The following is a 13,456-nucleotide window of genomic DNA, read 5'->3' on the forward strand; positions in this document are numbered from 1 at the left end:
GTTCTAATGGGGACTGAAGACTAGCCCACAAGACTCTGGGATCGGATCGGATTGTCAGCCTCCAGCCTCACGGGCCAGGCAGCTGCTAGAGCGCATGTAGACAGCCACCGTTGGGCTCCTCAACTCCTACAGGGTAAGACAATCTAGCAGCTTTAGAACAGACACTTGTTCTGTCAGCTCTGCGTCTCCAGAGTGCTCTGATACACACATCTACAAAACTGCAGTAATGAATCCCATCGCTTTGCTCAATTAGCATATGCTAATGAAAACATTTGCGACAGCATGGGTAAACATTAGGGAAAAAAAATCTTGGAGTGGTTGGTTTTTCTTTTTGTTGTTATGGTTTTGTTTTTTCCCCAGATAGGTTTCCTCTGTGTAGACCTGATTGGCCTGGAACAGAAATATTTCAACAGGGTTGCATTAGGTAGCCTTGCCTGGCCTTGAACTATTTAGACCAGGCTAGCCAGAAACTCACGCTGGTCTGCCTGCTTCTGCCCTTGCCACACAGCTGTGCGGCCTTACGTCAGGGAAATGAGGAGCACGGGGAAGCAGGGGACTCTGGGTAGTGGAGACAAACATTGAAATCCCGGCAGCAGAGTAAGATGGTAGTCCAGGGGCCTGGACCAGGGTTTGGGCAGGTGTTGGCTGGTGAGTAGAGTTGTAATTAAGAAAGTTCTGATACTCTACTGCTTCGTCAGGTGACAGTTAATAGTGACCTTTTATATGTGAGGTAGCTCAGCTCTGCCAGAGGAAGTGCTTGGCTTCTCAGCACCCACATAGCGTGCGCGCGCGCACACACACACACGGTCTATAGTCACAAAGACACACCTGCGTATGTACAAAAAAGTCGATAAATCCTGGAAATAGAAATACTTTTATATATTTCAGAATAGATATTTTAAATGTTCATAAAACAATGATATTTGAGGTGTTGGAGATATGACAGTGGGGGCTCCCTCCCAGACACCGAGTTAGACACAAACCACACCCAAACACCTGTTTTCACAGAGACCCTTTATTAAGTGGGGGAGGAAAAGGTAAGCGGCTTCTTCCTGATTCAGGCAGAGACACAGCAGCAAATGACCTTGCAGATGTAATTTTTAAGAGGAGAAGAAGGGGAGGTCTCTGTTAGAATAGGCTAGGGTGTGGTGGGAAAGGAGAGAGGGGATGAGGGAGAAGGCAAGAGGACAAGGGAAAGGATGAAGGGGGACTGAGGATCGCTCTGGATAGAGGGGAGACAGACATGGCCTAGGCAAATGGTTTATAGAGGTGAGATGCGAAACCCGTATTAGGATGAGACGGGTGATTTAATGGATCATGCTGTGGGACAGTGATCTTGTACCCTGTAAGGATTTGGTCAGTTGTATTGCTTTAATAAAATGCTGATTGGCAAGTAGCCAGGCGGGAAGAATAGGCGGGGCAAGGAGAACAGGAGGATTCTGGGAAGAGAAAAAGTAAGTCTGCAGTCATCACCCAGACACTGGTATAAGGTACCAAGCCACATGGCTTACACAGACAAGAATTATGGTTTAATGTAGGCTGTAAGAGTTAGTAAGAAGCCTGAGCTAATAGGCCAACTAGTTTATAATTAATGTAGACTTCTGTGTGTTTCTGTGGGGCTGAATGACTGTGGGACTGGGTAGGACAGAAACCTCTGTCAACAAGAGGCTTTTGATTGCTGGATCTTGGTAGTCAGCCTCAGGAGGAGGAAGTGGCCAAATAAGAAAATAGACCATGGTGGCCAGTTTTAGGAATATAATATTTAGGTTTTCGTTTTGTTTTGTTTTTCGAGACAGGGTTTCTCTGTAGCTTTGGTGCCTGTCCTGGAACTAGCTCTTGTAGACCAGGCTGGCCTCGAACTCACAGAGATCCGCCTGCCTCTGCCTCCCGAGTGCTGGGATTAAAGGCGTGTGCCACTACTGCCTGGCAATATTTAGGTTTTTAGCAAGGCAGAGGGAATGGAGAAGAAGGGCAAGGCCTGCCAGAGCCACGCACTTAAGTGGGCTAATGTCCCTTCAATAGCTATCCCAAATTGACCACTCCGAGATGGTCAAACACTCGAATATATGTATCATGATTAATAAAAACTCAGAGATAGATATTGGGGTTCAACCTGAAGGTCAGAAAAACAAAACAGTCAGCCACTGTACCTCAGTCTGAAATGGCGATCCTGCCTCCAGAAATCTCAGAATGAGACTGAAACTGAGAGCTGTCTCCCCCCCATTTTATACTCCTCTCTAGTACAGGGATTAAAGGCACGCACCATCTGGTTCCTATGGCACCTAGTGTGGTTACTGGGATTAAAGGTGTGTGTCACTGCTGCCTGGACTGTAAGGCTGACCAGTGGGGCTGTTTTACTCTCTGATCTTCAGGCAAGCTTTATTTGTTAAAATACAAATGAAATGTCACTACAAACATACCCAGATGTACAATTATTAAGTACACACAAAAATTTGCATGGTTTTCCTCAACCTGGGTTACCCCTGCACTTACTCTCATGGGCGGAAATCCTGGGGTGCTAAGAGACGGTGGTCTAAGGAAAATGACCTCACGGTGATAATCGTTTCCAGCTATTCTACAGTTGAGCCACAAGGAGGCGCTGCTGACCCGTTTATCGCTTTAGCCAAATCCATGACCCAGATTCTCTTTTCCTTGCTCTGGCGAAGACTAGACATTGGCAAACACTACGCTGAGGGAAGAAACTGAATAGGGGCAATTGGGACCGAAAGTTCTGGCTTATTCTCCACGTAGCATAAGGAACCCTGTAAGGAAACGATTTGCTTCTTATCCCCTTTGGCGGGCTGCTCTATCGTCCCTTGTCTTGCAGATCAGGCTACGATTCTCAACCTTCCTAAAGGTGCGACCCTTTAGTACAGTTCCTCATGTTGAGGTGACCCCCCCCATGTAAAATTATTTTCGTGGCCACTTCCGGACTGCAATTTTGCTACTGTTATGAATCATAATGTAAATATCTGATATGCTGCCCAAAGGGGTTGCGACCCATACGTTGAGAACCAGTGGCATCGCGCACCTGCGTCTGGAATTCTGACTTTCTGTTTCCTTTGTGCCCATAAGAAAACTTTCCAGGATTCCTGAGAGCATCTCAGGCCTTAGAGTCCAGACACAATAGGAACCCTTTGTGAAGGAGGGAAGGGTCACTCACTGTCCCAGAGAGAGGCAGAAAGAGCACGGACTGCCCCAAAGGCGACAGTCATGGATGCTGGAAAGGAAACCAAAAAGAGCCCAGCCCAGCCATTGGCTGGCCAACGTTTTTACATGCATTTCAAAAATGTCCGTGCTTCTGCAGAAGTCACTGGCTCCCTAAGGGGAGGCACCGGTGACTGACTACTCCAAGGCAGCTCCATTCAACCTCCAATTCCCGAGCAATGCTCACTCGTCTCCCCTGTCCGTGGCTGTGTTTGTCCGTGATGGTCCACCGAAGGACCACAATATGAAGTCTGATTGGGAAAAGATGAGAGTCACAAACAGCCCCAGCCCCTCGGAGGCAGCGTCGGTTAACTGTGGAAATGGTGTATTTCCTGCCCAGGAGAGCGATGAGTTTTCTGCTGGCCGTGTTTATTGTCTTTCGTAAGCATCCGTTGTCCTTACATAACCCAGGCTGGCCTCCACCTTCCTGAGTAGCAACTGCTGGCTTTGAACTCCCGATCTTGCCCCTACCTCCCAAGTACTGGGATCATAGGCCTTTTACGGCACATCAGACTATAACAGCCCTGATCATATTGGTTCTGTTTATTATCATATTACGGCTCTGTCTTATGGAATCATGCCCATGTTAAGTTTTCTCTACAGCATTATTTGAAAGGAGAATTCGACTTTTTTTTCTCCCTCTTAGAACTTGCTGTGTTATGTTGACAAGAATGCATCTAGGGAACGGGGATTACTGAATCCAGACTTGAGACTTCAGCATTTGCTCTTGACAGCACCCACTTTCTCATCCTTTCTTCCCTATTTCCTTTCTTCTTTTCTAAAGATAACTCATGAAGAAATGTATTTTTAAACAATTCTTTGACATACATTTAATTTTCCCATTTCTTTTTTTTAAGAGAGGAGTCTCTCTTTTTTTATATTTATTTATTATGTATACAATATTCTGTCTGTGTATATGCCTGAAGGCCAGAAGAGGGCGCCAGACCTCTTTACAGATGGTAGTGAGCCACCATGTGGTTGCTGGGAATTGAACTCAGGACCGTTGGAAGAGCAGGCAATGCTCTTAACCACTGAGCCATCTCTCCAGCCCTTGCCATTTCTTTAAAGGTTTTTCTTCGACAACTTCATAGCTGTATAAAATCTATTTTGATCACATTCACCTCGCATACCCTTTTTTAAAAAGTCATCTTCTGAGGTGGTTTGAATAAAAAACTGCCCCATAGGCTCTTAAGGAGTGGCGCTATTAGGAATTGTGGCCTTTTGGAGGAGGTGTGGCCTTGTAGGAGGAAGCGTGTCCCTGGGGGTGGGCTTTGAGGTTTCAAATGCTCAAGCCAGGCCCAGTGTCACTCTCTGTTCTGCTGCCTGCCAGTGGTGACAGAACTCTCAGCCACCTCCCCAGCACCATGTCTGTGTACATGCCACCGTGTGTTCTGCCATGACGAGAACAGACTAAACCTGGAACCTGTAAGCCAGCCCCAGTTAAATGCCTTCCTTTATAAGAGTTATGGTCAGCTGGTCATAGTGGTCCATGCCTTTAATTCCAGCACACTGGAGGCAGACAGATCTCTGAGTTCAAGGCCAGCCAAAGATGCACAGAGAAACCCTGTCTCAAAAAAAAAAAAAAAAAAAAAAAAAAGAGACAGATATTCGGGTTCAACCATTTATTTTCCTGAAAATTCCCTAATTTCATTTTGTTTTGTTTTCTTGATTTTTGTTTGTTTTGTTTTGTTTTGTTTTTGAGACAGGGCTCTGTGTGTAGCCCTGGCTGTCCTAGAATTCTCTGTGGCCTCAAACTCAGACATCCCCCTGCCTCTGCCTCCCGAGTACTGAGATTAAAGGTGTGAACCACCACTACTTGACCCTCCTAGTTTCATCTTTATTTTCTTTAAGTTGAGTAAAATTTCGTGCCTGACACTGAACTCTGAAACAGTAAATTTTCTCTGTTGTCGCTAACTGAAATCGTCACCTTCGGCTTGGCTTAGTGTAAAAGGAAAAAATTGGAAAGACTGCTTGAAGAATTTCTGAGGCGGCCGGAGCCAGCTGCAGGCCTTAAGCACATCAAAAGTGTGGTCGAGACATCACGTCACACTGTCGCCCCTACACGACTCTGTATCACCTCAGATGTCACTGAATAGGGAGCCTTTACAGCATTGCTACTGATCCCAGGGCAGTGGGACAGCACCCAGCGATGGTTTGCTACGGTCCCTGGTCTGGAAATGTCCCTAACTCCCCATTCAGAGTCGAGGAAGAGGGCTTCTGATTGGAGGAGACTTGGAAACTGTTTTTGTCTCCTACCCAAACTCACAAGATCAAAAATCCCCCAATCATAGGAAATCTGAAGATGCTGGGAAGAGCCGAAAGAATGATAAAAGTTAACCGGAATTTTAACGACAGTAATGAGGATCAGGGCATGTGGAGTTAATTTTAAAGACCTTTGTTTTCCGTCTGGCTAATGTCCAAAAATTCTCTTTGTTCTAAATACTTCTGTGATTATAGGAATTTGGATGGTCCCTTAACTGTTCCTTGTCTTCCCAAGAAGGCAGTTTCAGCACGGTACTTAAATCCTCTAAATAGCCAGTCAAACTGAGGTGAGTTTCGCTTTATATGGCTGTAAATTGGCTCTTGGGAATGGGGCAAATAATATCACCTGGTGAAGGCTCTTCCTCAGAAGAACACTCCAGAATCGAAGATCCTATGCCTGGCTCCCACATTCTCAGAGGAGGTCAAATAAGTGCCAAGGGACCACAGTGTTTCCTGAACAGATGCTCACAGTGTCCACGCTCAGCTCTGCCACACTCTAAACTGGAGTGGCTAAACCCAACCACATCACACGGACTCTGCAATGTCAGTAGTTACCTCTCTCGACAGAGGGCCTATGGATGCGATTGTTTCATTTAGAAATTGCTGGACCACTGCCTTGTTGTCAAGCCTCCGTTGACCCACGACACCTATATTGGCACCTGTGCCTCGAAATTCTGAACTTCCCAAGAGAGGAAAGCCAACTTGGCTCTTGAGTTTTCCTTTCTGTCCATAGATTTGTCCAAGTTTTCTCTTCTAAGTCAAGATAACCACTGTCCTTCTATTGAGCATCTGTGGTTCTGTTAATAATGTCTGTTTTTCCTCTTGATCTCATTTCTTGATGTGTCTGATTATAGCACGATTAGTAAAAATCCAGAGACAGAAACTAGGGTTCAAACTGAAGGTCAGAAAAGCAAAACAGCCAGACTCTGACTTTTCCCTTTGCCTTAGTTCAAAATGGCGATCCTGCCTCCAGGAATCTCAGAATGAGACTGTCTGAGAGTTGTCTCCTCCTGTTTTATATTCCTCTCTAGGGCTGGGGTTAAAGGTGTGTGCCACCACTGCCTGGTCTGTAAGTAAGGCTGACCAATGTGACTGTTTTATCCTCTGATCTTCAGGCAAGCTTTATTTATTAAAATACAAATGAAATCACTACATCTGATAATTTAAAATTATTTTTTTGCCAGGCATTGCATATGTAAAATAGCAATTTGGGGTGGTGGTATTTCTTCCAAAAGGATTTATCTTCACTTCCACTAAAGGATAAATTAGGAACCAATCACTTTGATCCAACCAGAGAGAGTTAATTCAAGACTGGGTTTCAGTCTTTACAAGGTATGGCCTACATCTTTGTAAAATGGTCTCATGGTCTATCAGCATGCGTACCATATATTTATTATATATATATTTAAATACTTAACTTAAAAGTCATGATTTAAAAATTGAATCAAGTCAGGCGGCAGAGGCAGGTGGATCTCTGTGAGTTCGAGGCCAGCCTGGTCTGCAAGAGCTAGTTCCAGGACAGGAACCAAAAAGCTACGGAGAAACCCTGTCTCGAAAATCCAAAAATAAAAAAATAAAAATTGAATCAAGGGGTGGTAGTGGCACATACCTTTAATCCCAACACTTGGGAGGCTGAGGCAGGTGGATCTCTGTGAGTTTGAGGCCAGCCTGGTCTACAGAGCTAGTTCCAGGACATGCAAGGTTATGCAAAGAAACCCTGTCTAGGGGTAAAAAAAGAAAAAGAAAATTGAATCAAGCCATGTGTGTGGGTACATATCTGTGAGGTTGAGGCAGGAGGACTAAAAGGAAGAAATTCTAAAGCAGGGTTTCTCAACCTTTCTAACACTGTGACCCTTATCACAGTTCCTCATGTTGTGGTGACCCCCAACCATAAAATTATTTTGTTGTTACTTCATAAATATAATTTTGCTACTGTTGTGAACTGTAATATAAACATCTGATATGCAGGATATCTGGTTCTGGTGTGACCTCAAGGGGTCACGACCCATAGGTTGAGAACCATTGCTCTAATGGAAGAGGAGAAGAAGAGAGACTCATGGGAGGAGGCCTTTATAAACTTACACTTTTTAAACATGGCTTTAAGCTATAGAACTAACATGGTTCTTTAGTCTTAAAATCAAATTTTGTAACATGCAGACAAAGAAATTGAGGTCCTTTTTTTTTGTTGTTTTTTTGAGTGTTGAAGTCCTAATCTAAGGCCTCATGCATTTGCTTCTTTTACTTCTGAGCTATGCCCTTACCTCCCAATGCATTGATTATAGGAGTTAAAATTAATGAATTCTCTAACTGGTCACATGACTTTTTATTTTCCGTGAGATGTTTCCCAAGAGTCATTGTCTTGGGACTTTAGGGGAATGTTTTGGAAGCACCAAGCGCATATAATTTTGCTTTCTTTTCCTTCCATATCATCACGTGACAGACATTTAGAATTAGCATGTACGTTGTTTTTTGAGTCAGGGCCTCACGTAGCTGAGGCTCACCTTGAACTCCTTTTATAGCCAAAGCTGTTCTTGAAGCCCTGATCTTCTTCCTGCTTCTGCCTTCCACGTGCTGGGAAAGAGCCGTGTCCTGGTGCCCTCAGCAGGCACCAGCGCTTTAGGACTTATGAGTTAATTATATCTCTCTCGTCCATGCTTTATTTCTGGCCTTTTCTATCTATTAGGTACACTTCTATGTTCATTTTTTATTTTAAAATAATGTATTCAAATTTATTTATCTGCCTTAGTGTGAAGGTATCAGATCCCCTGGAACTGGAGTTACAGACAGCTGTGAGCTGCCATGCGGGTGCTGGGAATTGAACCCAAGTCCTCTGGAAGAGCAGCCAGTGCTCTTAACCACTGAGCCATCTCTCCAGTCTCTCTGTGTTCATTTATTACTTTCTGCTTTACAGTTCTTTATAGTTATGGGTGTAAACTGTATCTATGTCTATATTTTTTGTCTACCTAAACAGTCATTTCTTTGCCTGCTTATGTAAATTGCCTAGGTTTACTCAAAACCAGTAGCTTGTGTTACTTCTTTTTAAAATATTTTTATGTAGCGCTTATTAAATCACTGTGAGGGCAACCTAATCCCCTTACAAGGAGAGGCAATGGATATAAGACTATTTGAAAGACATGGTATTGCTGTACCCCTAAGTCCACAGGCAGCCAAAAGTACAACAAAGATCACCGGTTCTGTGTGCTTGTGGAAATAGGAAACAGTTTTCTCTTTTAAAATTCCCTATGTGATTTATTTCCAAAGGCAAAGCCCAGCTCACCAGTTCTGAGTATTTTTAGAAGCATTTCTATGGAAGGACTGCATGGTAGCAGGGTGATGTCAAAGCATTTTTGGTAGAGCAACCGCGTCCTCTCATGTCCTCTGAACGGCAGATGGGACGTGTCAATCCGCCTCATAAAAATGTTTCTGTCTCTTATTTCCTCCAAACCGAAGGACGTATTCAGCTCATTTGACTTCGGCGGTGTGAGTGGGAAGACTCTGGCTTATTTTGGTTGACGCTTATAAAGAAGAGAACTTTAAAATTTGTTTCTTGGATGTGCGTGTGGCTTCTGATGGAATAGCTGTGCTTCTCTGGGGGGGAGGCATCTGTAGGAGCGGTAGGGAAGTGAGGACACAGGTTTGAAAGGGCGTGATCTAGAGGCCGTGGCAGGAAACGTTACTGACCGAGTATGATGTGATGTGTGTGGGTGTTGCTGAGGATTAAATCCAAGATGTCACGTGAGCTAGACCAGTGTCCTGCCACTAAACTACGTACTCGATTTTTTTTTTTTTTATTTTCAAGACAGGGTTTCTCCGTAGCTTTTGGTTCCTGTCCTGGAACTTGCTCTTCTAGACCAGGCTGGCCTCGAACTCACAGAGATCCACCTGCCTCTGCCTCCCGAGTGCTGGGATTAAAGGCGTGCGCCACCACCACCCGGCAATTTATTTTGATTTCATGTTCATTCGTGTTTTTGCCTGTATGTATGTCTGTATGAGGGTGTCAAATTCCCTGGAACTGGAGTTACAGACAGTTGTAAGCTGCCATGTGGGTGCTGGGAATTGAACCCAGGTCCTCTGGAAGAGCAACCCGTGCTCTTAACCATTGAGCCATCTCCCAAGCCCCTCGACTTTTTTAAAAATGGATTTTCCACGTTACCCAGACTGTCTCCATCCTTGTGAGATCAAGTGACCCTCCCGCCTCGGCATCCCAAGTAGCTGAGACTACAATACAGTTACTCAGCAATGTGGCCGGCTTTAGACTTTAGTTATGTCTACAGCTGGGTCTGGTGGTGCAGGTTACAGTTCTTCAGTCAGGAGGGTGAGGATTACAGGTTCAAAGCCTGCCTGGGCCACACCACACCACACACATACTAATATATGTGTGCACACACACATATATAATATATATAAAGTAATATAATAATATATAATCTTTAGTGTGTGTATGACTGTACGATTGGAGAGAGAATTAAATTTCTTCTCTAAATGTATATCAGACTTAAAGTAAAAATAAGTTTGGCTGGGTAGTTGTGGCTTACGCCTTTAATTCCAGCACTCATGAGACCGTCAGAGGCAGGAGATCTCTGTGAGTTTGAGGTCAGCCTGGTCTACAGAGTGAGTTCCAGGACAGGTTCCAAAAGCTACACAGAAAGCCCTGTCTCAAAAAAAAAAAATGTTTGAGCTTGAACCCTAATTCTTGGACAGGTACCTTGAATTCTCCAAAACACAATGCTTTTCCTTTCTTTCTTTCTTTCTTTCTTTCTTTCTTTCTTTCTTTCTTTCTTTCTTTTTCTTTCTTTTTTTGTTGTGGTTTTTTGAGATAGGGTTTCTCTCTGCAGCTTTTTTGGAGCCTGTCCTGGAACTAGCTCTGTAGACCAGGCTGGCCTCGAATTCAGAGATCCACCTGCCTCTGCCTCCCGAGTGCTGGGATTAAGGACATGGGCTAACACTGACTGGCAACACAATGTATTTTTTAATCATCTTGTTCAAAACAAAATCATTGCAAGAATATTCCATAGCAAAAGATTTCATAAAAAACAAGGAAGGAGAGACCGTGTAATTGGGATCCTTAAATACCTATGGCTTGGTCCTCTCTCTTCTCGGGACGCTTGTCCTCCCCTCCCCGGGACTGGTTGAGACAGCCACCGTCCTCCCTGCTGCCAGTTTGGAAAGTTCATTCCGATGGTTTGTTTAGGATGTGAGAGGATGCCATTCTGAGGACCCTCTGTGTGCTGCTGATGCCGCAGGGGACACTTGTGGAGCTCTTACTGTGTGCCAAGCACCCTGCTGGGGGCTCTTAGGCCTCACCTTACTAAAGCCACAGGGCTTCTCAGTATGGCACCCAAAGATATCTTGGGGGATCTTTTGTGCCCACCAAATCTCCACCAGGACCTTAAAATAAACATTCTAAGTCAAGAGCAAACCCGGCTTCAAACACGGCTCCTCACATCTCTCTCCAACCACTGCCGCGCCTAAGCCTTCACTGTACGGAAATCCCTGGTGAGCGGCATTTATCCCCCACAGCGCACACACCAGGGAAGCCAGGGCCTGGGAGATTATGTAAGCTGCCCAAGGAGCCATCAGCTAGGAAGAGGCCAGTCTGAGGTCCAAGACCAGGCTGTCTGACGAGATTGACTGGACCCTACCCTGCATTTTCTACTGAGAAAAGCTAGCTTGGACAGTTGACCCAGGAAGGACCTTGGAAGTGTGCAAAGCGCCCACTTTTGTCAACTGGAACCGTCATGCTAATATAGAGAATCCCTCCAATACCATTTGAGTAAAACGTCCTTTAGTATCCGAAGTGAAAACTGCTGCTTGAACACACGGACATTGAGGGTGCCATGCTCCCGGCCCTGTCCTAGGTGAAGATACAGTCAGACACAAGAGGAGGGACATGAAAAGGAAACAAGGAATTAAACAAGCAAACAAACAAACAAATCTTAAGTGTCCTGCAGAGAATTAAAACTGGGGGATAGGAAAGCGGGACGGTACCCCAAGATCTGTTTAGTATAAACTGGCCAGGGAATACGGCCTCTGCACTGAGATCTGAAGAAGAGGCCCCACGACAGGAAAGGCTGGGCCAGTGCACAGGCCAGGAAGGATCTGGTGGAGAAAGGAAAAGGGAAGGAGGGTGAGACAGTGAGAGATCAAGGTGATACTGAGCAGGGGCCCGTGGAGGCTGCGGCCGGAAGTATGACTTGCTTTTCGTTCTTTCAAAATTACATTTTTCTTTATTTAATCTGTGTGTGTGTGTGTGTGTGTGTGTGTGTGTGTGTGTGTGTAAGTAAGAGGACAGCCGTGGAAGTGGGTTCTCTGCTTCTCCCTTGTGGGTCCCAGGAAACAAGCTCCAGGGCACAGGCATGGTGAGCCACGAGAGCTTGAACTCCTGAGCGGGTCTCTCTGGCCCTGCATTGGTATCTTGAGGAAAGTTCTCCCTACATAGCCCAGGCAACCTTCACTCCCCATCTTCCTGCCTTCGGTGACTTCCGAATGCTAAGATTCAGAGATGTATCACTACGGCTAGTCTAGGAGTATAATTTTATCAGAAGAATTTAAAGAAAAACGTGAAGACCACTGACAGATTTTAAAAGAGGGTTATCATAGACAGGGAGGTGGCTCTGTCTACCAAGTGCCGGCATTTCCAGGAAACCTTTCAGAATTTTAGCTCTTTCTAGGGGGCCAGCTCTTTTAAAGTCCCAACTGCAAGTTCAGCAACAAAAATAGAAACCCAGGCCACTGACGCCTGAGCCATAACTCAGGGCACATCCTGCTGCTGAGTGCCACTGTTTTTCCACTGTGAAACATTGCTGGGACCAGATTCTCAAAATAGCGCTCCCTCTCTGGGGCATGCCAGCATCTCGCTGGTGCTATCTGGTCCCTCCCGAGAGGCCAGCAAGAATTCTCAGCTCCGGGAGCCTTGGAGGATCTCCACCCCTGTGCCAGGCCAGACTTAGCCATCAAGGCGTAGCGTCAGGGAGCTGCAGGCAGCTGGACCCATGGGATTGCAAGTGGGAATGCAGACACAGGGAACCAGCCAACTCCCTGTCTCCACCCGGGGCAGGAGATCCGGGTGTCATATGTAGGAGCATTCTGTTAGGGGTAGAAGGTCAAGACTATGGTTTTTGTGGGTCTGCAAAACCAGCCTTGCCCCCTTCTGTTTTTTTGTTTGCACTTAGGTTTGGGGAGGGTACAGAATTTTCAGCTTCTCTTGGCGTTTACCAGATGGTATAACCTAGTGATAGTAGCTGTGCACCAGAAGCCGCCAAACTGGAGCTAATTCTCACCCTAACACTTAAATCCATGAGGCCTCGCATGAGACTCTCAGACACTTGCAGAATAAATGCATTGAATGTCTGCATTTGTAGTCCAGAGAGGGTTGTTGTGAAGACAATTAGTATCCTAAAGATATCTAAGTTAGAGCAGCCACGTTTTATTTTTCTTCAGGAAGAATAGAGCCCTTACAGTGTTTCTTACTATAACTGAGTTTTACCAACCCCTCGCCAGATTTCTCTGTTCAATAAATAAACATTAAATGGGTACCGTGGTCATTGCTGAAGAAACACTTTGAGTAAGATATTACCCAGGGTCACAAGTTAGAACAGTGGTTCTCAACCTGTGGGTCACAACCCCTTTGAGGGTTGAACGACCCTTTCCTGGGGGTCACCTGAGATCACCAGAAAACACAAACATTTATATTACAATTCGTAATAGTACCCAAATTGCAGTTATGAAGTAGCAACGAAAATAACTTAGGCTGGGGGTCCCCTCAGCATGAGGGACTGTATTAAAGGGTTGCAGCGTTGGGAAGGTTGAGAACCACTTATCTAGAAAGATCTGTCCATTTCATTCATTCAGTGAGAACATCACTGCCTGGAAACTGGGTACTGAACACACAGCATCTCAACATCCTTTCTGCCCCGGCAATGCTTAAGCATGCGTGGGCGGCCCAATTATGGCGGTCCTCCCAGTTGTTCCTATCCTGGGCGGTCCT

Source organism: Microtus pennsylvanicus, chromosome 20 (assembly GCF_037038515.1).
Source record: "Microtus pennsylvanicus isolate mMicPen1 chromosome 20, mMicPen1.hap1, whole genome shotgun sequence".
NCBI lineage: Eukaryota > Metazoa > Chordata > Mammalia > Rodentia > Cricetidae > Microtus > Microtus pennsylvanicus.